Here is a 25,207-nt window from a genome sequence, read left to right on the forward strand (position 1 = left end):
GGTGCACTAGCTCTGATCCTGCAAGCTTGCTAAAAATGGGAGCGTGGCCACAGCAGTGCGGGCTGTGGGTCAGGCTAACTACCCCAGCACAATCCTGTCCTGGGCCCCAGCTATATACCTGGGGAGGCTGACCTCTCCTGTCACCGCTGCCACCCCAGCTCAGCTGCTATTTTTAGTGCTCTGGTGCAGTCAAAGTGGATAGGCAGATGTTAATCTGAGCTGAAAATGATGCTGCCAGCTCCAGTGTCAACATACACTGAATGCTTTCCTGAACCACTACGCACAAGAAAGGCTGCGATTCACTGAGTAATCAGTCAAGTGCGTGGCTGCTGGAGAGATTCATTAGCGGGTAATGTAAATAGCTGTATGACTAGCTCTGTAAAGACAAAGTAAACAGAAGTAGAAAACCATTGATCTTCGTAGAGTGTTTTTCACATTGAGAGGTTGTTGGGTATAGACAGTACTTCTCCCAAGCCCCTAATAAGTGAAGAAAAGGCATTGTCCCTATGGATAGCACCAAACCACAACAGGGGCTCTGGCAGAGAAAGTGAGTGTCCATGACCCTGTTTTGCTGCACTCATGTTTTTCTTTAAAATACAATTTGGAAGGACACAGAGGATGGGTGACAATATAATGGATTGGCCGTGGTGGCACCAGAAGTCAGCTTAGCAGAAAGAACATACAGGCTATGTCTACACTAGCACCCCCCTTTCGAAAGGGGGATGGTTGGTGTTAACTCACTGTGGCTGTGTCTACATTAGCACCCCCCTTTCGAAAGGGGGATGGTTGATGTTAACTCACTGTGGCTGTGTCTACATTAGCACCCCCCTTTCGAAAGGGGGATGGTTGATGTTAACTCACTGTGGCTGTGTCTACATTAGCACCCCCCTTTCGAAAGGGGGATGGTTGGTGTTAACTCACTGTGACCGTGTCTACATTAGCCTTCCCTTTTGAAAGGTGGATGCTAATGAGGCACTTGGGATATGCTAATGAGGCGCTGCAATGAATACGCAGCACCTCATTAGCGTAATGGCAGCCATGGCACTTCGAAAGTGCCACTTTTGATCGCGGATGGCTCACGTACATGGGGTCCCTTTCAAAAGGACCCCACAGACGTCGAAATCCCCTTATTCCTATAACCAAATTTTGATGGAATTTCGACATCTGCAGGGTCCTTTCAGAAAGGACCCCGTGGGGACGAGCCATGCGCGATCCAAAGTGGCACTTTTGAAGTGTGGCGGCCACCATCACACACATTTGTTGCAGCGCCTCATTAGCATATCCTGATGTATCTCATGAGCATCCCTCTTTCGAAAGGGGGGTGCTAGTATAGACACAGTCACAGTGAGTTAACATCAACCATACCTCTGTCACCTCAGGGTAGGGTTATTACTTTGGGATACTGTGGAAGATCTCTTGGAAGCTTTGGGAGGTCTTCGCTAGACCTGAAAGCTGATCCTAGACGCGCAAGTCCGGCTACGACAATGGCGTAGCTGAAATTGGTATATCTACGATGGACGTATCAGGGGGAGAAAACTCTCCCATTGTCCTCCCTTACCCCTTGTGACAATGAGGAGTAGCAGAGCTGACTGATGGTTCAAGTCTGTAAATCCCCACTAGGCGCACATAATCAACATGAACCTACTGGGTTGATCTCCCGGTAAGCATAGACATCCTTTTAACCTAGTGCAGAACCTGGTGTTCCAGGCCCTTCAATGGCCTCTGTGGAGATGTCATGCCATCAAGCTTGCTACAAGGCTGTGGATCTACAGATCCATGATTCTCCCTGTGCTACCATACGGCAGTGAAACATGGGGCCTGCTGAAGGCAGAAGAGCAGCAGGCTTGAGCATTCTCATTGTCTGCATCAGCGGCTCTATATTAAGTAGCAGGATCTGCAATGAGGATATTCATAGCTGAACCCAGCAACCACCTCCCTTAGAGAAACACGCAATACGATCCACAACCTGGAAGCTGAAGCTAGGAAAAATCAGACTGGAAGTCAGATACATTTTTAATGCAGTAATTTACCACTGAAACAATTTATCGAGGAATCAGCCACCACTGACCATCAAGCCAGGCTGACTTTTCAAAGATCTCTTTCAGGAATTATTTTGGAGCATTTCTCTGGCCTGTGTTATACAGGAGGTCACCCTAGCTGAGCAGAGCTCTCCCTGGTGGTGTTGCACTCGGTGAATCTGCAAAAAGGAATAGGTTCAATTTCAATGGCTTGCCTGGTACAGACGTGTGAAATGGAAGACCAATAAACACCACCATATCCCAAGGAATGACACTACACAACAGCCTTCCCTGGAAGCTGAGCGCTTGGACGGCTGCCCAGGAGAAATTCAGGGGCTGCCCAGCTGATTAGCAGAGCCCCCGCAGCCATCCACAGTGGGCAGCCGGTGCTTCTATAGGTGGTGCACAGCTGCATTTGCCTGGGTGCACATATCAAAAATTATTCTGCCCGTGGATGGAAAAAATTAGAAGGAACCTGCTGCCCCATCAGTGATCATGTGGGCACTAAAAGCTGCAATGGCATAACGAGAATCCCAGTGGTGGACTTAGCTGGATATCCAGCCAGACCTTATTAAGGCCTGAGCTGGAGGTTGACCGGGGTGGTGCCTGCTCTGCAAGGAGTCTTTGTCCTTTTGGGATTTGCCACCGTGACGAGGAAGAGATTGGACTGGGCTGATACAAGCACACTGGAAATCCAGTCTGTGCACTGCGCTGGCTTCCCATTCCTGGTACAGCACGAGGTGTGGATTTCACTGCACAAAGCCTTTGTAGTCTTAGGCCTGGCTCCCTTCTCAGTGAGATGGATGCTTTTGCTGGCCACCACGGCAGGTCTGGAGACAGTCCCTGGTGCTCTTTGCTTGTGTAACTCCCTCCCTCCAGCTGTGTAATACAGCCTACATTTGTCAGCTGTCAATCAAATTACAAGGCTTGTGTCCTTGGTCGAGCTCAGTTGGTTCAGTACAAGGGTGCCAGCCTCATGGCTGCTCCGGGCTAGAGCACACACAGGGAAAAAATAGCGGGTGCTTGGTACCCACTGGCAGCCAAGCTTCCCCAGCCCCCTCTTCTCCCCAGTGCCTCTCGCTCACCAGGGCCCCACTGATCAAATCCTCCCCCTTTCTTCCAGCACCTCCTACCAGAGGAGGTGGCACCGGCCATGTGCCCTAGTCCTGCCTCCCCTTCCCCAGCTCTGCCCCTGCTCCATCCTCTGCCCACCCCCACTCTGCCTCTGGACACCTTTTCCTACAGAAGTGCCCCGCTGCTTCTGGTGAGTGCAGGGCAGTTCCCCACCCCCTGCGACCCCAGTGGCATGGCCTGAAAGTAGTGGAGCTAGGACGTTTGTGCAGATCTCAGACCGTGCCACTCCGAGTCGGGGGGGGAGAGCTGCCCTTGCACTCATGGGAAGCAGCACGGTGCTGAGGGTGAGTACGCGGAGGGGCTGACGCTGGGGGTGCATGTGACCCCTTATGTACCTCCCATGTGTCGCTCTGCCTCCCACCCACTGCTTTCATATCACGGCTGTTCATAGCCACACTATGAGGCTGCTGGGACCTCCTGGCAGCAGGACTTTGTGTCCTGTCACCCTTGAGTAACCCTGTCTCCCTCTTCAGGGGCTTTAAATTACAGTCTAGCAAAAGAGGAGACAGGTGTTTGTACCCCCACGTGGTACCTGCTGGTAATTCATTCTAGGCACACGCGTGGCCCCAGGATAACAATGGTCAATAATAGTGATGGCGCTGGGCCATAAACTTTGTTGCAGGCCTTCAGAATCATAGAGAACCTGAGTATGGGTCATGTGGCTGCTCCCCAGAAGATGATGTAAATATCAGGCTTGACATTTAGATCCAGGAAATCCCTGCGGGCTTCTGTAACCATAGCTATGGAACACGTGGTGTGTGCGTGTTAGAGAGGGTGAGAGAGCAGCACAGGTCTCTCTGTCTGTGTTCCCCATCACAGTTCCTTTGGATCAGCTTCCACGTGGAGATCTGTGTGACGTTCCTGATTCCTGCTGTCGATGTTTCATTCTCTAGAGCAGGGGCGTGCAAAGTGGGGGCGGGTCCCTTCAGAGGGGCATCACATTTTGGAAGGAGGGCAAAGCCCTATCGGCTGCTCAGTCTCGGGCTCATCCAGCTCATTAAAAGGGTTGAAATAGGTTACCCTTTTTTCATCTGTGTATTCACAGTTACACACCGATTAATAATTCTTTGGCATTCTGCAGACTTATTTTCTTACACATGCAGAAAGGGTTTTTTTATATGAACATAACCAAAATTTCCATTGGCTGGGATGACATTAGACAGCTTAGATGACCCCTGCTAATCGCAGGGATGAAAACTGGGGCCTGACATGAAAAGTTTGCTCACCCTGCACTAGAAGATAACAACTTGCTGCTGGTAGCAGCTGATGGAGTTATTCCTTTAGGATAGCAGAAGATATGTGCCATGATGCTGTAGTTTTCATGTCCAAACCCTGCTGATGTTATATTGGCAGAAAATAAAGGGCACGGTTTCTTTTCCTGTAATTTTCCTGTTGGGAGTATGTGTGGGAATCCATTCTCTCATGTGGTTGTTTTTAGGATTTCTTCTCATCTGCCGCTTGAAAAATAAACAGAAAGGAAATTAGATAAGCTTCAAAAACACCTAGGAGTGACAGGAGTTGGAGTTGACCATCTGTCCCAGGGAACGCAGCACACTTAGAAATGCAATGTGCTGAATCAGCTGTCATATTTCAGTGATGACGAGAAAGGGAAAAAAAGAAAAGACTAAACAGCGCTGCTTTTTATTTTGGCTCAGAATAGCCTAGAAATAACAAACCTTCCATTGCCAAGGCTTAGCTGACAACAGCTCTAAATAGAAAGGAATGTGCAGGAGGAGAAACAAGCAGCAGTTGGCCCAGGAGAGAACGAGTTACTGAAACGTGAGCCGACAAAGCGGTTTCTCCTTCAAGGTGCTCAGTAGTGCTGTGGGAAGGGGCATCAGATCAGGTCTGTATGGACAGTCTTAATAGGTCAGAGAAATGCCCTTCCTAGCACTCATAGGGACAGCGAAGTGTTCAAGGCTGAACCATGCATGGCTGTTGGTTGGAAGGACTGCCCCTGAGTGTAGGTGAGTGGAATTTGCTGTAAGGTAGAGCAGGAGTGTGAGGATAGAGAGGGCTGTGTAGCAATCCAGGGTCACTCTGGGGAGTGGGCGACAGGACAGCCAGGCAGAACCAGAACCAAGGGAAGAAGATCATAGCAAAACTTGCTGAGCAGGGTTCCCTGTAATATTTTCCATCCGTGGGCAGAATAAATTTTGTTATGTGCACCAGGGCATGTGCTGATGTGCACCACCAGTAGAAAAACATGCTGCTGGCTGTGGGAGGCTGTGGGTGCTCTGCTAATCAGCTGGGTGGCACCTGAATCTCTTCTTGGGGGCCGCCCAAGCACTCAGTTTACAGGGAACGCTGGTGCTGAGCATTCAGTAATTACTGCCTCTCTGACTGGGTTCCTGGCATAGCATCTTCCCTTGCCTCCAGGGCAAACTGGCTTCTGGGTTGAAGCAGAGGGAGGGCAGCTGCATGTCGAGGACACCAGAGAGCAAATCTGTGCCTGTGTCCAAAAGCAGCGGGTGTGAATGAAGTCGCAGGGTGATGGGGGGCTGGTAGATTGGAATGATGCAGCAGGACTGACAGCGACCCTGAGCCCTGCGGCATGTTGGGACGGGGACCCCAGCTCTGTGCCCAAAAGGGGCGGGGCCAATGACAGAAGCGGGGGGGCGGGGGGTCAAAGGGACCTGGAACTCCAAATGGAGCTCCAGGCCTGTTTGAAATGCCAGACCTTGGGGCAACTGTCCCCTTTGCCCTCCGCTTGTCAGTGGGCCTGAATCAAGATTTGTCTGGCTGGGGGGCTGCTCTGGCTGGGCTCTCAGGTGCTGTCACAATGCACCAAGAGATCAAAAGGAGAGGTGCTTGTTAGCCAAGCTCTTACCACTCGTGGCAAAGCTGCCGGCTAGTGCCTGGGGAGGGGGTGTAATGCAGATATTTACTGTCTACGGCTGCTCAGATTCCATTGCTTGGCTCCCCTTCCCCTGGCCTGGTCTCCCCTCTTCACCCTTCCCCGGCCTTCCTCTTGATCCATGAAAAACAGGGAGCAGTTGCTGCCCTGGAGTGTTTCTCTCGTGGCCACCGGAGACTTTCCTCCTCTGGCTTTTAGGAGACGCTCAGGTTATTCCCAGCCGTCCCAGGTTTGATGTTTGGTTTGCTGGTTCCACTTTGTAAGATCTCTCTGCCTCTTGCCTCCATCCCGGCATTACAGCCCCAGGATGCTGCATCCCTCCTGTCTAAGTCCCGAGCCCTCTTCTGGCATTGCCATTGGAGTGCAATCCCAGCTTGTAGTGAATTCTATGTCCCCAAGAGGTTTCACATGTCACCATGTGGAATCTGGGGGACACTTGAAGATACTATGCCTAGGCCACTGCTGGGGAGGGACCCAAGGGGGGGCACAGGTCATGTGAGTGCCCCCCCATGTGACTCTTCTCCTGCACCTCCCTAGCCTAGGATAGCATTATCCCTTGGCAGGTGCAGGGCCTTATGTCTCAGCAAAGCGTGGAGGAGCATGCCTATGGACAGAACGCTAAGGCTTCCAGAGCCATGCTGGGGGGAAGGGCCCTGCTCTACACCCTCAGAAGGTGTTGGTCTGGGGGGACAGGACAGACCATGGCATACCACACAGCACTCTGGCAGTGATTTAACAGGCCTGGGGCTCTGGCCTCTGCCGCAGTAGTGCAGGTGACAGCTGGGAGCGTTGGATCCTTTTGCATCACTGGGCCATGGGGTCCCAGCCCCCTTTGCTCCCCTCCCCATTGGCAGGTTTGGCTGTACTTGTGTGGGGGACAAAGGAAGAAGAAGCGGGATGGCAAACAGACTGTAAAGGGCAGCTGCCTCTTCTCCATTTCGTCTTCAGCCTTCTGGAGTAGCCTTTCTACAAACAAAGCTCTGGACAAAGGACCAAATGAGCCATTCAAGCTGTGCATGGGTCTCGGAGGGCCTTTCAAGCCAGCAAGCTCACCAGTGCCGCTAGCAGCTTGATGGACTTTGAATGGTTGTCTGTACGGATTGTTGGACCATTTAACATCTCGTTTCTTGTTCTTGCTTTCTTCTGTGCAATAAACCTTTAGTTTCAGGCGCTAAAGGATCAACCGGCAGCGTAGTCTTTGGAGTAAGAGCCAAACCTATAGCGACCTGGTCCCATGGCTGACCCTTTGGGCCCAGAAGAATGTTTTGTACCCGTGAGCAGAGTTTTAAAATAACTTCTCACTGGACCAGACAGGGACTGACTGGGGACCAGAGGCTGCAATGAAATAAGGATGGCTGTGGGATTTCTTTTTATATATTTTTTTTGCTTCTTTGGAACCAGTGTGGGAGACTAGAAACACGGTTTGTGGTTGGTTGGGAAGGTGAACCTCGGTGTTATCCATCCATGTTGGGAGCTCCTGCTCTCTCATTTTGCAGACTGCTCTGAATTTGGCATTTCCATTAAGGGCTGCCACTGGCCTCCCCAGTCCTAGTCACCTCAGTGACAGCAGAGTGTGGCATCTGGCTGTTCCTGTCACTGAGTTCTGCAAAACACTGAGTCCGGGGCCAGCAGAAGAGCTGCAGGCGAGGGCTTGAGTGCACTGATGGAACTGTCTGCAGCTTTTTTCCTGTCTTGCAGCATTGCAGGCGAGCTCCTGTCCTGGCCATGCAGCCAGCTCTGCCCTGCCCTGCTGTACAAAGTGGGAGCCTTCCCTCTGACCTAGGACTGCAGGGAGCACCTGATGGTGTGCTGTGGGGGAAAACTAGCTATTCTGTAGCTATAAATAGAAGACTCCATCCTCCCAGGCTGTCATCAATCCTTGCCATTTTCTCTATAAAGAAAGCAGCCCCTTATGGTTCACCTTAGGGCGTGGGAGCTGCCAGATGGACGAATAAACCTGACTCTGAGCTTTCATCTGCTGGTGTCCCATGCCAGGTTATAACCCCCCTTCCTTCCTTGGCTACTCTTGGCTATGCCAGTGGCAGAGTTCTGGGAACAACACATTCCCACCTGCCAGGATCACTCAGTCTGGGCTGGAAGTTTGGGGTTACGACAGGCTGCCAGCAAGGCCTCCGGCTGTGGTGTGGCTCCGGTGAGAGCGTTGTCGGGTTTGCAGAGTGAAGCTTAGGCTGTGATTGTGTTTCTCCTCCTGCGGAGTTTGCCCAGCTTCCCTGCATTGCTTCTGGGAGTCTGCAGGAGGCAACCTGCTCCCATTGCAGAAGCTGGCACTCTGCTGCTGCAGATCAGGGATAGCTTCTCTGGGCGAGGACAGAAGCTGCCTAGTTGGGAGTGCTGCTGCTCTGGCTGCAGGGAAAGGGGTGGTAGATTTCTTTATCTCCTTGTGACACTGGTGTGAATCCCGAATCACCCCAGACAAGTGACAGTAGTTGCTTGAGATTTATGCTAGGCTGTGCAGGATCACAGTCTGGGTGGCACAGTGTACACAGTCTGATTTGGCTCTCCAGTGCTGGCATATTAATCAGCTGTGATATCTACCACTGGCTAGCTGGGGATTAGTTGGGGGCAAGCTGCCCACTTCCCTGCGTCTGTGCTCCTGGCCTCTGGAGCACCATTGAAAGAGAGCAGCTAGAATTGCAGGGCAAGGACCAGCCTCTCAGACTTCTGCAGAGCAGCGACTCTCTGACGGGGTCTCTCCCAGAATCCAGCTGTCCCCACTTTAAAGTCCTTGCTCTGGCCGTACTTTTCTTTCAGCTGTGGCAGAAGGGACGAGCTCTCAGCGTTCAGGGCTGTTACTTAGCCGTAATTTACCCCTACCTGTCTTCTAAGAGCCCAGGAAGCACTGGAAGTGTTGGTAATGCTGCTAAACAATATTGACTTCCCATCGTTCAGCAAATGCTCTGGTTCCGCACTGGTCAGGTCCCAAGGTTGCCAGGCTGGAGAGGTTCAAGCTGGACCAGGGCAGGTGTCTAGTGAGCTAGGAGGGCAGATGTGACCCTCAGACCTCCCAGGAGGGCAGTACTTGGGGATAATCGAAGGAAATGATAATAAGATGTATAGAGGTGTGGCTACAGCACAGTTCTTCCCCAGAGCTCAGAGCACTTTGCTGAAGAAGTTCAGGATCATTCTCTTCATTTCACAGAGAGGTGTTGGCATGCAGGGACGGACTGTATTTCTGGGCCCCAGGGCAGTGGAGGAGGGGCCCCCTGCCTCCTTGCTCCCAGAAGTGTAAGAGCCTTAGGCAGAAGGGGTTGGCAGAAGATGGAGGCAGCTGGACCTCAGAGCTACCATCCCCAGTGAACTCTTAGCACCATCGGGAGTGCATCACCCAGGACCCCAGTGGCGATTTAAAGGGCACAGGAATGCTGCGGCCATGTCTGGGAATCCTGGGCCCTTTTGAATCACAGGGTCCCAGAGCATTTGCTCCCTTCCCCCACCCCCAACCCCCTATTGGTGGGCCTGCAGAGACATGAAGTGACTTTCCCAAGGCCAGACAAGAAGCCAGTGGCAGAATCACAACTAGCCCCTACCGCTCCTGGGCTGGGCCCTGCCCACTACACCAGTGGTTTCCAACCTGGGGATCTGTGTACCCCTGGGGGCCCATGAAAGTATTGCAGGGGGGTTGTGGGAAAAAAAGATAAATAGCAATGCTCATAGAAAATACATTTTAAATAAATTAGTTAAAATCAATTACTACTTTTAAATTAAATATCTTCCAATAATCTTACTAATGGCTGTTCAAAAGCCTATGTTGTGGTTTCCTTTTTCATTTACTGAGGTGTCCATAGCAGTTAGAGCTGGCTTTTATGGGGGTCTGCAAACAGTTTGGGGGGGTGATTGGAGGTCAGGCCTAGTGGAAAGGTTGGGAACTACTGCACTGGACGATGGTGCCTGACAACCAAGAGGCAGACTTTTGAAATGACAGACTTGCAATGACATGGGCAAGTGCACGCATGGAGGCTGCTGGCCTACACTGCTTATGTGGAGACAGGTATGTGAGCAATTCCCTGGTCTGCTTGTGCATGCAGAGTGATGTGCACATGCGCGTGATCTAGTTGTGTCCATGTCCTTAGGCCATGTATTAAGGGTTATGTACGTACCTTAGAGTGAAGGGACTGGCAGTTGGTGTGTGTACATGTAACAGTGTGAGAGTAAGGCCAGGCAAGGCAGGGGTTAAACAGAGCCTGTTGGCCCAATCAGCCCCACCCTGGTTCACCTGTAGCCAGTGGCAGGCCTGGAGGGGCATAAAGGGAGGAAAGCCAGCCTAATTGGAGGCTGAGCAGCCAAGGGGCAAGAGCTGGCTCTGAGGCAGCAGGGCCTGAGCCAGAGCTGCCACCTGGTCAGCTGCCAGAGGGCAGACCCTCAGGACCCTCTCTCAGGTACAAAGTGGGGGCAAGCCCCTCCCAGGGACCCCTCTCCCATCAGAGGGGAAACTAGGTTTTCGGGACCATAGAATCATAGGACAATAGAGCTGGAAGAGACCTAAAAAGCCATCAAGTCCAGCTCCCTGCCCTAAGCAGGACCAAACCCATCAGATCAGTCCAGCCAGGGCTTTGTCAAGGTGAGACTTAAACACCTCCGGGGATGGAGACTCCACTACTTCCCTGGGCAGACCATTCCAATGCTTCACCACCCTCCAAGTGAAAAAGTTGCCATGCCCCAAACGGGGCCAACAGGCTCACAGGTGGGGCTGAAGACCCACAACCCAGGCCCTGGTAAAGGGGCCTAGCCACTTGGCTACCCTGTCACCAGTGGGAACCGTTCATAGTCCACTTGTGCTCCTAAAGTTTCTGAGACTTGGATCTCTATTTCCCCTTTGCAGTCCTCCCATAACTTTACCAAAACAAACTCCAAAATTAGATGAATGAACATCTGGAATCAGGGACTCTGCTGAATTTAAAAGCATTGAGAATCTCTCCTGCTTTGAACCTATTTCCTGAATCAGGATAATGCATGCATGAGTGGGCCTCTGCAAACAGGAGCCCTGGAATGGTTATACATCCTAAGTAGGAATCTGTTAATTTGTAGGACTTTTAATGAAGCAAGCTTAAGAAGATGCATGCAGGGGAACAAAAGGGGGCTAGTGCACCAAGAAGAATTAGTTTGGTTTGGGACTTTTAATGACACTTGATGGATGTGAAAAGAGGAGAAAAAAAATAGGAGAGATGTTGGTAAAACTGTGTGGAGTGACAGGCTGGGTAAGTTGGAGCAAGTTGCATGCAGACACAGCTCAGGGAAAATTCATATGCAGTACTGTAGATTGAGCCTAGATGCTTCAGAAATCGAGCATTCTCTCTTCTTAGTAGTGTCAGGTTGTTTTGTCTGGATCTTGCATCTCCACCTGTACAGCTGCCATCAGGTTTGCTACTTCTTCACTTGTTTTGCTTAGGGAGAAGGTTAAGCCTCTGATTACCCAGCCTTATGCTATGAAGTATTGGTAGACAACATTGCCACTGTGGTTGGAGACAGGCATTTGAGTGGGCAGTTAGCTCTGAGCTAACTTAGTACTCCTCCAGTCGCAGAGGTTGCAGCAGGTGATTTTGGCCTGGCTATAGGTCAGAGCAGCCCAGAAGCTGCTCTAAATTCACATTAGCTAGCTGTACAAGAGTAAGAGTTGTCTTCTATAGCATACCCAGCAGAGAGCTGGTCTTGGGTCATTGGCTGAACTGACACTGGAGAATTGGTTGAGATTGCAAATATCTATGCTGCATTTTTTTACTTGTGTTCTAAAGGTTATAAATTCCCATGTAAGCTACATCTACACTACTGAGATTTTTGAAAGAAGCCCTTCCGGAAGATCTCTTCTGAAAGAACTTCTTTTGAAAGAGTGTGTCCAGACACACAAAAGCAGATCAAAAGAGCGATCTGCTCTTTCGAAAGAGAGCGTCTACACAGCCCCTGCTCTTTTGAAAGAATGGGCCAAGGATTGAAAAATCAGGCCCCACGAGCACTGCTCTATGGAAAGAAGGGCCTGTCAGAGCTTCTACACACGTTTTGTTTCAAAAGAAGATGCTCTGCCTGAAATGGGAAAGGAAGAGCGATTTCGAAAGGACCACCACATTTTTTTTGATTTACTTTTGAAAGAATGCTTTTTGTGTGTAGATGCTCCATGGGATCTTTTGAAAGAGCCCTCTTCTTCCGAAAACTCTTTCAAAAGAACTTGCTAGTGTAGACATAGCCCTGGACAGGACACAAAACCTTGTTGCTACAGCCTGGAAATGAACATGACTAGCAGCCAACACGTCTGTCTCAGAAGAGCTGTTTTTGTTGCGTCTTGGCTTTCCCAACATCCTCTGGCAAGGAGTTCCACAGGTTGACTGTGTGCTATGTGAAAAAATACTTCCTTTATGAGTGATCAGAGAGCCAGGAGCTGAAAGGTTGGGTGGTATTATGCCCTCCAGACAGTGCTAGAGCTCATGGAGAAGACTTTTTTGCAGTGGTTACTGCATTTGGCAGTGACAAAATGAGGATGGTCAAGGTGACTCTGAAGGTACTGAAGAACAGGGGTCCATCTGTAACTTACTCCGCTGGCTGGGCTGCACAGTGGCTGGACCCTGAGCTCCAAATGCAGCTGTTGCATGTTTGCATATCCTGCTTGTGCAAGCAGAGTGATTGTGCAGGTACTCAAGGTGGGAGTGGGAGTGATGAACTGATAGCTGGGCTTGCGAGACAAGGAAGGGATTGGCTGCACACAGCCTGCGGCCGGCCTGCAGTTCTTCTGCCGGGTAGTCCATCATGTTCAATGCATGGGCCAGAAGGAAATGATGGCGTTTCTGGTGAATTTATGTGGAAGGCTGACACAAACAGGCTGTGGTTAGGGGGATGAAGGGCACTAATGATCGGGTGTTTATAATCACGGCGTTCGCATGGGGAAGACTGTGCAGCCACACTCAGAAATTCATTTGTCACGAGCCTGTGACTGCCCTGCTTGCACTCTGCTCACTGATGTCACCCCACGGAGGCTCCGCAGCCCCCCAGGATAGTGCAGCCTGCCAGAGAAATGGGTCCTTATAAAGCAGCTGGGCAAAAATGCAATCCAGCCTCTGAAAGCTCTTGGGGGTTGTTTATTGCCTTGGCTCTGGCGACCCTGGCTCCTAGCAGTGGAGCTGAAGTGATAGGAATAAAGGCATCTCTGGTTATTGTAAGCCAGCCGGGTTACCTCCCTAGCCCGGCTGGCAGATAAAGCCCACAACAGCAGCAGCATTTCAATCCCTCTCTTCCGGGTTTCACTGCAGCTCCTTCCTTCCCCACAGACTCTGCTTTCCTAAAGCCTCACCTTCTTAAGGCATCTTCTCCTGCATCTCCATCTCTGACTCAGCAGGCTCCCTTTTACAATCCTCCCTACCTCCCAGCTGTCATGAGACCCTGGAGCACCTGACTCAGCTAGGGCCATTAAACAGAGCACTGGGGTGCATATTTGTCTGGCTGAAGAAGGGCCTTGTGATGGGTGTTGTCACAGTGATGCATCTGATCACGACCGATCTGTCGAATGCTGCAGGGTGTTCTACCTGTAAGTGGGCTCCTGGCTCGGGAAAACTTGGAATCTAAGTACCCCATTGCACCTGGGCTGCTACCTGGGCATGCAACAGCCGAGTGAGAGCAACGAGCTTCTCCCATGGACACTTCCAGGTCACAGCTGGCCCTCACTGGAGTGCAAAGCTTGCATAAAGGTAGTGCTGTGAGTAGGCCAGGAGGAGCATGGAGGAAGCATATCTCAGGCCCCAACCCCAAGTAGCAAGGAAGTCTACATGTGGTACCCATTTAAGGATTGCATCAATGGTTGCATTGCAGTGCAAGCTGGGGAACTCTGGGAGGCATTGTGGGAGAGCCTCTGCTGGGGTCCTGCTCCTTGTACTGTGAAAGTACATGGCCAGCTAATGAAAATTTAGAGCAGCTTCTTGGCTGCTCTAACCTGTAGCTAGGTCAAAATCAACTGCTGCAGCCTCTGTGATGGGAGGAGCACTAAGATAGCTCAGAGCTAACTGCCCATTCTGTTGCCTGTCTCCAAGCTGCTTGAGGAGAGGAAAACCCCACAAAGTGCCAGATCCTTTGTTGACTCTCCTTCGCTTGCTCTTCAGAGCTTTTCACACCATTCTTAAAGCCAGCGAGTTGGAAATCCAACGAGGACAGCAGAGCTGGATGGAACTGAAATTACGCTTAACTTTTCCCAAACTAATTAGATCTGGGTAGGAGCTAAATTATTGTTCGGCGGCACTATCCTACTTATGACAAGGCGTAGAAGGAGAAATGCTGGCAGGGAACGAAGCTCTTGGCTGACAGCAACTTACAGCAATCGTCTCCTCCTTCCCCACTGAAAATCTTCCAAGCACAGACAGAGCTGAAGCACTGCGGCTTGGCATTGATATTCTGCTGCCGTGAGCATTTGCTTCCCTTCTCCTCTGCTGAATACTGAGTTCAACCCGCTTGTCCCTTTCGCAGGGACTCTTGGGGGGCCGAACGCCGCGCTCTGTGGCCCTGCGTCACTTGAGGCCTGGCCTGAGACGCATCGATCCCAGCGTGACAGGTGGCTGATTTACACTTGGCGTGCTCGGAAGAGTGGCCTCGAAGGGGTGTGGCTGATTTTTTTTCAGTGTTTTTCAGTGAGGGTGCAAATTAGATACGCATTCATCTTTGCAACCTCCTGTTACAAGACAGAACCAAACCCAGCACATCACAGTCTGCATCCCAGGCTGGCTTCTGGCTGTCGCAGAAGCTGCCACTTTGGAACACCGGCAGTTAAACAAACTAGAAATCCTCTAGCGTAAAATCCCTTATGCATTTCCCAGTGCGGCAGGGGAGGAGCCTTTTTTCTCCTGGGGACGTGGACCTGCAGAAAAAATCACCCAGGGGCCATCCACAGATGTGTGGGGTGTTTAGAAGGAGCAGAGGAGGAGCATGGGGGCTGGAGGCTTCTCCTATGCTCTGGGGTGGGGCTGGAAGAGAGGCCTTCACCTTGCAGAAGAAAGCTCTAGGATGGGCTTGGGGGAGGTGTTTGGGGCGCAAGACAGGGCTCTGGGCTGGGGCCATGGGGTTTTGCAGTTTGGGAGTGAGCTCAGGCCTGGGCAGGGGGTGGGATGAGGGAGGGGGATTCAGGCTCTGGCTAGAGATAGGGGCTTAGGGGTGTGGCAGGGGCTGGGTGCAGGAGGAGGTTGAAGGTGGGAGTTTGGGTGTGGGAGGGGCTCAGGGTTGGGGTTCAGGATCTGGGAGGGTGTTAGGCTGTGGGAGAGGGTTCTGGCCTGGGACCCAGGGTTGTGGTGCAAGATGGGGTGGGGGGTGCAGGGTCTGACTGGATGGTGCTTATCTCTGGCAGCTCCTGGTCAGCCAGGGAGCACGACTGTTCCCTACCTGCTCTGGCTCTGCGCTGTTCACAGAAGCATGGCCGGGGGCTTTGGCCACGTCTGTGTTACCAGTCGCTCTTCCAGGGTTCGATTTCACACATGTGGTAGAGGCGCGCAAAATGGACGAGCTGGGTGTGGGCAGTCGAGCCCTGTGCTCCCCAACCTGACGAGGAGTAATGGAGGTCGATTGGGTAAACTCGCCCATCAACCTCCCTCAGCGTGGATGGCCAGGTAGGTTGATTCTAGCGAAACAATCGCCGTAGCTAGAATTGCTTATCTGCAATTGACTTACCAGCCTAGTCTAGACCAAGCTTCCCACTCCCCCAGGCTCCACGCCCACAGCTCTCATTGGCCATCATTCCCGGCCAATGGGAGCTGAGGAGGCAGCGCGGGGAGCAGGGGTAGCACATGGAGCTCACCCAAGGCCTCAGAGCCGTGCTAGTGCACTGGCATTTGCAGCACCAGCCCTGGTGTGGAGGAAGGGGCTCCGAGCCTCGGGACTTCTGGCATGCAGCATGGAAACTTGCTGTGAGCTGGAGGAAATGAACTAGTGGCTTGGCCTGTTGGTTCCCCATCCTCTTCCCACTTCCTCTGGATCGTGGGTTGTGGTCCTCAAGCTCCAGCGATCTCACTGTGCCCTCGGTGTGTTACAGTCACCTGAGAAGAACCGATTCCTGCCCCGAGCAGTTTGCAATGTAAGAGATGAGAGAGGTGAGGATGGGGGTGGGGTGATGTCGCTTTCCTGGGTCGGGGGCAGAACCAGCTCCCCCGAGTTCTGGGTCAGGGAACTGCCACTGCTGCAGCACTCTGCCTCACTGTCTCCTTTGTCTAGCAAGCACTGGTACAGTGGGGCTGGTCACTGAAAGGACCAGGGGCTGTGTTGTTTCCAGCAGGTGCAGCTAATGGGCTCTGCCCACTTCTGAGTGCGGAGGAGAATCCACCCCATGTAGCTGGAAATGTGGGGAAATATAACACAGGAACACTGACCCACCCTCAAAATATTAGGGATACAGAGAGGAGCGGGAGTGGATGCCCTGGAGGCTGGGAGAGGTGGGATTAGGAAGAGATCAGAGCCAAAAAGATGGGTCTGCCTTGTGCATCTCCCCTGCCCCCACCATCAAAGTGGGCAGAAAGTACGGTGATGCTTCCAAAGGAAATGTCACGCACAGCTCCTCTCCTGCTGCCTGCATCCCCTGGGAAATCAGACGTCGTTAAAGTCTCTTTTGTCGGCTTGGCTGGTATGAAACAAAATGATTTCTTCTTGTGCGGCGCTGGAGGGAATATGCTGTCTGCAGCAGACAAAGGAGCAGCTTGGGAGGCCTTTCGCTGAGCCAAAATCTTTTTTAGCCACGTGGTTGGTCTCTGTCCCCACACAGAGTTTTATCCGTACAACAGCCAGGCTGCTTGTGTGCCTCTAGATCAAGGTGCCGGAGCATCTGAGCTTCATGGGCCCAGAGAACTCCTTTTTCCCTCCTCTCGCTTCTGGGAGCCAGGTTTCCATCTGCAGGGCAGATCCTGCCCCCTTGCAAGTAGTCATTGGTGGTCATTCTCTGAATTCTGCACCATCCATCGGTACTTCTCCTGTTCAGAGATACCAGAACTATATTCCAGGTGTGCCACTGGGAAGCGGTAGCATCTTTCTGATGCAGGCCAGGCAGCCCAGAAGCATATTGGCTTTTTTGGTCTGTGTAACATCATTACCTCTTGTCTAATTTGCTGTCCATGAATACCACTGAGGGCCAATTCTAGGCCCCACTCCGAAGGCCAATGGGGCTGTCAGGGGAGCAGCAGGAGGATGATTTGGCCTTGGCTCAAAGGGGGCTCAAAGGGGGGCCCAGAGTGAGATTTTTTCCTGCATAATTCGTGCACTTGCACCGACAAGGTGAGCAAAGCGCTTATTCAATAACAAATATTCAAAGGACGTCTCGTGCTTTTCTTTGGCGCCTTTTGTCTTTGTGCGTCCTCATTTTTCAATGTTTATGATGCCTAGGGCAGAGGAGACCTGGTGCTGCTGGTGTGGTTGAGGGCCTCTTCCCTTGAGCGGTGCAGCCTGAGCGCGTGGGCTTCCTAGAGGGAAGAGGCGAGTGGAGGCAGAGCAGGGGATAGGAGCGGAAGAGGGGGAGTGAGAGGGTGGGGCTTGGGAAGGGAGGGGCATGGGTGGGGTGGGGCAGGGGCAGGAAGGAGGCTGAACAGGGGCACCTGGGCTCCCGGCTGGTTCTCCCCAGGACTCTCTGAACTGGTTACCTTTAACTAGGAGCCTAAAAAGCTGAAGTGACTTGGGCCTCTCTGGACCGCTGAGGGGGCCTGGCCACTCCTGCTAGAGCAGCTGCAGCTCCCTGGCCAGCTCTAGGACCCAGAGGCTGCTGCTGCCCTTTGAAACTGCCTTGAGAGCAGCTCTGCTGGATGGCGAAGCCCCAGGCCTTTGTCTGCATCTCCCCATCCTGAAAGAGCTACCACCGCTGCCTGGCTGGAGTAACCCGGTGTTGCTCCGTTGGAATCCAGCTGCATGTGTAACTGGAGGTGTCACCTTTGCTTTGCTCTTGGAGGACTTTCTGGATCATAGAATCATAGAACGCTAGAACTAGAATGGACCTTGAGAGGTCATCAAGTCCAGTCCCCTGCCCTCGTGGCAGGACCAACCACCATCCCTGATAGATGTCTGTTTAACCTGTCCTTAAATATCTCCAGCGATGGAGATTCCACAACATCCCTAGGTAACTTATTCCAGTGTTTAACAGCCCTGACGGTTAGGAAGTTTTTCCTAATGTCCAACCTAAACCTCACTTGCTGCAGTTTAAGCCCATTGCCTCTTGTCCTGTCTTCATAGGCCCAGGAGAACAATTTTTTCTCCCTCCTTCTTGCAACCTTCTTTTAGGTACTTGAAAACTGTCATCATGTCCCCTCTCAGTCTTCTCTTTTCTAAACTAAACAAACCCAGTTCTTTCACTCTCTCCTCAGACTCATGTTCTCTAGACCTTTAATAATTTTTGTTGCACTTCTTTGGACCTTCTCCAATTTCTCCACCTCTTTCTTAAAATGTGGTGCCCAGAACTGGACACAGTACTCTAAATGAGGCCCAATGAGTGCTGCGCAGAATGGAAGAATGGCTTCTCATATCTTGCTCTTAATGCTTCTGTTAATGCATTCCAGAATCATGTTTGCTTTTTTGGCAACAGCGTCACACTGTTGACTCATATTTAGCTTGCGGTCCACGATGTCCCCTAATTCCCTTTACTCAGTGCTTCTTACTAGACAGTTGCTTCCCATTCTGTATGTATGAAGCTGACTGTCTTCCAAAGTGGAGGACTTTGCATTTGTCCTTATTTAACTTCATCCTGTTTCCTTCAGACCATTTCTCCAGTTTGTCCAGATCATTCTGAATTCTGACCCTATTCTTCAAAGCAGCTGTAACTCCTCCCAGCTTAGTATCATCTGCAAACTTAATAAGCATATTCTCTATGCCAGTATCTAAGCTGTTGATGAAGATAATGAATAGAACCGGTCCCAAAACAGACCCATGGGAACAGAACGTGACTCACCTCTCAGTCTGTTTTAATCACTTTGTGAATGGAAAGATCTTGAAAACGAAGGTCTGTGGTACTGAAAGAGGAAGTAAGCTGCATCGCAGATCGGTCTCTGATCTGGGTGGGGCTGAGCAAGGTTAGGCTTTGTTGGTTTATGTGAAATGTCACTTGTGCAGTTCCCCCAATTTCATATGCTTAACATTCCTCCACAATAGTAACAGAGGGAGCCGTGCTAGTCTATATACTATCAAAACAAAAAAGCAGTCAGGTAGCACTTCAAAGACTAGCAAAATAATTTATTAGGTGAGCTTTCGTGGGACAGACCCACTTCTTCAGACCATAGCCAGACCAGAACAGCTTCAATATTTAAGGCACAGAGAACCAAAAACAGTAATCAAAGTTGACAAATCAGAAAAAAATTATCAAGGTGAGCAAATCAGAGAGCAGGGGGCGGGAGGCGGAAGTCAAGAATTAGATTAAGCCAACTTTGGCATACTTGGCTTAATCTAATTCTTGACTCCCCCCCACACCTCTGCTCTCTGATTTGCTCACCTTGATAATTTTTTTCTGATTTGTCAACTTTGATTACTGTTTTTGGTTCTCTATGCCTTAAATATTGAGTCTGTTCTGGTATGGCTATGGTCTGAAGAAGTGGGTCTGTCCCACGAAAGCTCACCTTATAAATTATTTTGTTAGTCTTTGAAGTGCTACTTGACTGCTTTTTTGTATTCCTCCACAAGTTGATTTCAATGGGGAAACTCGCATAATGTTAAGCACATGCATAAGCCTTTGCAGGACCAGAGCTTTAGTTGGTATCTCTGAAGGGCCTGGTAGCCTCTTTGTGCACCCTTAACGTGTAGAGTTAATTAAGACTAGGCTTAACCCTATCCTTAACCTTATCCTTAACCCTATCCTTAATAGCCTTGCTAAGGGCAGAAGTCCTGCTGGTTTAGCACAGCACTTTGGAATTCAGAGGCACCAGTGAGCAGAAGAGAGCTACCATCCCTGCAGGGCTCAGCAGAGGTATCATGGCCAGAGAGATTTGTGGGATGGGGCATTTGGTGAAAGCTGATCAGCCTTTAGCAGCATATCCATTGTGCTCAGCGTCCATCAAGTAGAGAGCTTTATTTCAACATGGACTGAGTACTGTTAGATCTAAAATCAAGGAAGAAGTGAATGAGCAAGGGAGAAAAAGGAGGCATCAGAGCCAGAAATGTGGGTTGTAAAATGTCTGGGGCATTTCTTTGTTGACGTCAGCAAACAGGTAGCAGAGAGAGCCACTTAAATGGGAAAAATAGGCTTATTTCTAGATTGTCTGTTTGTCCATACAGGTCACATTCAGCTGCACAGGGATTAACCAGCGATGAAGAGCAGAGAGTGAAAAAGCGACTGATGCCTGTCTTTGATTGCTCTCAGTGGTAATAAATCCACACGTGGAGTGTCTGCAGCTTAAGGTCCAGAGAAGCAAAGTGAGTTTTTATGTGTCTGATGTTCTCGTTCTGAGTGATTTAATGGAAGAATCAATGGTGACCTTTTGGGCTGCTTTGATGTACTTTTGCAATAATTATTTTAGAAAACTCTTTTGAAAATAAAGCTTAGCTCAGAGGCTGGCAATATTTCTGATGGGGGAGGGGTGTGCCAAGAATTTCATAAATGGCCAAGGGCTGCACTTTTCTCTGATACTGATGGAAGAGGTGCGGGGTACGGGATGGAGGTTGGGTGCAGAAAGGAACTTGGGGTAGAGGATTGGGGTGCAGGAGGTGTGCACGGTTTGGGAGGGGGTATGGGTGTAGGAGAGGATTCTGATCTGGGGATGGGGCTTAGGAGGGGGTACAGTGTCTGGGAGGGAGTTGTTGCCAGGGGCAGGAGTGCAGAAGGTGGGCAGAGGGTTTGGGATGTGACTGGGGTCAGGAGGTAGCTGTGATCTGAGCAAGGGATGCAGGAGGAGGTGCAGAGGGTTTGGGACGTGACCTGGGGTAGGAGAGGACTGTAAGCAGAGTTCCCTGTAAGCTGGGCACTTGTGCGGCCACTCAGGAGCGATTCAAATGCTGCACAGCTGATTAGCAGAGCCCTCACAGTTAGGTGTATGTTTCTACTGGTGGTGCACATTCACATGGGCTTCGGTGCACATAGAAAAATATTCCACACATGGACAGAAGAGATTAGAGGGGACATGGGTTGCGACCTGTGGTAGGAATGCAGGAGGGTGTGCACAGGGTTTAAGTGGTGGCCTGGTGCAGGGAGTTGGGATGTGGGAGAGAGTGGGGATGCCAGGTGCAGGCTCTGGCTGGGGGGCACTTACCTAGGCAGCTCCTAGCCAGCAGCTCAGTGGGAACCTCGGCCAGGCTTCCTGCCTGCTACCCCTTCACTCACTACTCAAAGTGGCCAGCTGCTGGGACAAGTGTGTGCATCTTTGCACCACTTGTACCATGAGAGATGAGGGCGCCAGGAGCTGTCTGGGCCTCCAAGCAAGGCCCAGGCAGCTCCTATTGGCTGATTTGCAGCCAATGGGCTCTGCGAGGATTGTGCTGGGGGTGAGGGAAGCATGCGGAGACCCCCATTCTCCCAAGGAGCATGCACCACGCAGAGATGTACACGCTGACTCCAGGGGTGCTGCTGGGCTGTGGGACGTTGGTGGCTCAGAGGATTTAGGTAGGCCAGATCTGAATGTTCGGCAGGCCAGACCTCATTTGATCCTAGTTTGCAGTCTTGCTGTGTTTTGACTGTTGTTTTTCTGGCTCATTTCTTTTCCTCATTAAACAATGCCTTCCGGGAAATGCTGGAGAACAGAACTTGGACATAATCTAAGGTTCCCAGTGGTCTGTCCATGGGCCTGTTTTGTTGTCAGGTGTCCTCTTGAAAAACCAGAGCTGATGTTTTGTAAGTTGCCTGTGCACCAGTGCCCATTTCCAGGTGCAAGCTTGCACGTCCGTTTGTAGTGCCTGTACACTCTAGACAGGTGATTGTGCACACCCACATTTATGTGCACTTTTGTGAGCTGGCCAGTTCGAAGCATATGCTCCAGACTCAGGAGCGCACCCTCAGCAAGGTGACCAAAATAATGAGGGGGCTGGAGCATATGACTTATGAAGAAAGGTTGAGGGAATTGGGGCCGTTTAGTCTGCAGAAGAGAAGACTGAGGGGGGGAACTTGATAACAGCCTTCAACTTACTGAAGGGAGGCTGCAAAGAGGCTGGGGAGAGGCTGTTCACAGTGGTCATGAATGGCAGAACACAGAAAAATGGTCTCAAGTTGTGGTTGGAAAGGTCCAGGTTGAACATTAGGAAAACTTTTTGACTAGGAGGGTGGTGAAGCACTGGAATGGTCTCCCCAGGGAAGTAGTGGAGTCTCCATCCCTGGAGGTGTTTGTCTCACCTCGACAAAGCCCTGGCGGGGCTGATCTGATGGGTTTGGCCCTGCTTAGATCAGGGGGCTGGACTCGATGAGTCTTTTAGGTCTCTTCCAGCTCTATTGCTCTATGATTCTAGGAGTGGAAAGTTATTGGCTTGGCTCAGCGTGAAATTCTATTTTCTTATTCAGGAGGGGTCAGACAAGATGACCAAACCTGTCTCTTCTGTCCTTGAAATCCTCAAATCTATGAAGCCACTTTTTTTAAAGTGAAGGATGGATCATAATCCCAGTGCCGTTGTCAATGGCCCCTTGGGGAACATCAGGTTCTCAGGTTAGGCATGATCTGATATTGAGTGCATAATGCCTATGTAAGCTTTGGACTCAGGGCAATGCTAGTATTTAACTCATTGCATGACAAAGAGCTTGACAAAAATTCAGCCCTCCCACCGGGGTATGCAACTTGATTGCACGTCGCTAGAAATATCACGTGTGTTTCAGAGGACGGAACTGGACAAGCGGTGTTGAGTTACGGCACATGTCCAGCTTTGTCTGTCCCGGTCGAGACTGCTATTTACCACACTGATGACTCAGAGCAGAAAGATGTGCTCAGAGCTCCATTCCCGGCCAGGATTATTTTCCTTTCTCCTCTTCCAGGACCAGCTTGCTGTGGATTAAGAGATTCTGAAACCAAGCAGGAGAAGATCTGCCAGTCGCTGTTCAGTCGCACCTGGGTCACGTCACTCACTGCCATCTCATGGATGTTTCTGAGCAATTCCAGCATCAGGGAATCCAATGGACAGTTTTGCGCCTGTCTTGCTGCTCACTTCCCTCCATTTATTTCTCTGGCCCATTACACCAGATGAAGTCAAAGTGCTCTGCTGTGGGAGAATCGTGCCCACAGAGCTCTCTTCTGGCTGCTGTACACGTCAAAGTTCACTTTTCCTACTTTAACTTCCTTTTTTGGAGAGTGGGGGAAGGCTCTGAATTGCCAGTCTGGGCTTCTGATTTTTCATGCTTGCGGAGGAGTGGAGAAGGAATGGAATCCAACTCTCCATACTCCTTTAAACCCTTTATTTCCCTGCGTAAGGAAACACTCCTGAAATATGAACAGAAATACCATCAATCGAGTACCCCCCTGTCATAAATTGAATAGCAGGGGGCTTTTCTCTTTTTCAATGTAAGCTTTTGTTTTTGGTCAGATATGGCCCCCGTTTATCACTGGCTGTCCTTTGCACACAATACTACACGTTACCTTGGAGATCAATACTGTATAATGGGTAAATATCAGATCTGGAAGTTCGGTTATACTCTGCAGCAGAACCGGTGGATCAGCTGCAATTAGTTCCTTTACTGACTTCATTGGGATATAATTTCCCTAATGAGCAACGAAGGGTCCTGTGGCACCTTATAGACTAACAGAAAAGTTTAGAGCATGAGCTTTCGTGAGTTAACTCACTTCTTCAGATGCTGGTCCTGGAAATCTGCAAGGCCAGAGCAAGGCTGGGGATAACGAGGTTAGCTCAGTCAGGCAGGCTGAGTTGTATTGTCATCAGTAGATCTGGAGGTGTGAACTCCAAGAGAGGGGAAGCTGCTTTTGTATTTAGCCAGCCATTCACAGTCTTTGTTTAATCCTGAGCTGAGGGTATTGAATTTGCAGATGAATTGTAGCTCAGCAATTTCTCTTTGGAGTCTGTTCTTGAAATTTCTTTGCTGCAGGATAGCTACTTTTAAATCTGCTACTGTGTGTCCTAGGAGATTGAAGTGCTCTCCTATGGGTTTTTGTATATTGCCATTTCTGATGTCTGATTTGTGTGCATTTACTCTTTTACGTAGGGACTGTCCAGTTTGTCCGATGTATATGGCAGAGGGGCATTGCTGGCACATGATGGCATAAATTACATTGGTAGATGTGCAGCTGAATGAGCCCACAATGGTGTGGCTGATCCGGTTAGGTCCTGTAATGATGCTGCTGGTGTGTATATGTGGGCAGAGCTGGCAACGAGGTCTGTTGCATGGATGGGTCCCTGAGATAGAGTGACTGTGGTGCGGTGTATAGTTGCTTGTTAGGATTTGTTTTAGGTTGGCAGGTTGTCTGTGAGCAATGATAGGTCTGCCTCCCAAGGCCTGTGAAAGTGGGGGATCATTGTCCAGGATGGGTTGTAGATCCCTGATGATGAGCTGTAGAGGTTTTAGCTGAGGACTGTAGGTGTTGGTTAGTGGTGTTCTGTTGGTTTCTCTCTTGGGCTTGTCCTGTAGTAGGAGGCTTCGTGGCACACGTCTGGCTCTGTTGATTTGTTTTCTCACTTCCTCACGTGGGTATTGCAGTCTCAGGAATGCTTGGTGCAGATCCTGTAGGTGTTTGTCTCTGTCGGAGGGGTTGGAACAAATGCGGTTATATCTAAGTGCTTGGCTGTAAACGATGGATCGTGTGGTGTGTCTGGGATGGAAGCTGGAGGCATGGAGGTAGGAGTAGCAGTCAGTGGGTTTACGGTACAGGGTGGTACTGATGTGTCCATTGTGTATAAGCACGGTAGTGTCAAGGACGTGGATCTCCTGTGTAGATTGGTCCAGGCTGAGCTTGATGTTGGGGTGGAAGTTGTTGAAGTCCCGGTGGAATTCCTCCAGAGTCTCCTTCCCATGGGTCCAGATGATGATGATGTCGTCAATGTAGCGTAAATAGAGCCGGGGTGTTAGTGGACGAGAGTTGAGGAAGCGTTGTTCTAGGTCAGCCATGAAAATATTGGCATATTGAGGGGCTGTGCGGGTACCCATAGCTGTGCCGCTGATTTGAAGGTATATATTGTCACCGAATCTGAAATAGTTGTGTGTGAGTATAAAGTTGCAGAGCTCAGCCGCCAGATGTGCTGTAGCATCATCAGGGATACTGTTCCGGACAGCATTTATTCCATCTTTGTGTGGGATGTTGGTATACAGAGCCTCTACATCCATGGTTGCTAGGATAGTGTT

General features: G+C 50.6%; 1 long non-coding RNA gene across 1 annotated transcript; it reads left to right on the top strand.

The window, feature by feature from the left end:
• Window positions 1-5,057: 5,057 nt before the first annotated feature.
• On the top strand, window positions 5,058-23,580 carry LOC142022347 (uncharacterized). The gene is made up of 4 exons (XR_012647936.1): window positions 5,058-5,119; window positions 20,221-20,358; window positions 22,430-22,571; window positions 22,895-23,580. It is a non-coding gene; the product is annotated as an uncharacterized LOC142022347 (long non-coding RNA).
• The last annotated feature ends 1,627 nt before the right edge of the window (window positions 23,581-25,207 follow it).

Source organism: Carettochelys insculpta, chromosome 17, assembly GCF_033958435.1.
Source record: "Carettochelys insculpta isolate YL-2023 chromosome 17, ASM3395843v1, whole genome shotgun sequence".
Taxonomy (NCBI): domain Eukaryota; kingdom Metazoa; phylum Chordata; order Testudines; family Carettochelyidae; genus Carettochelys; species Carettochelys insculpta.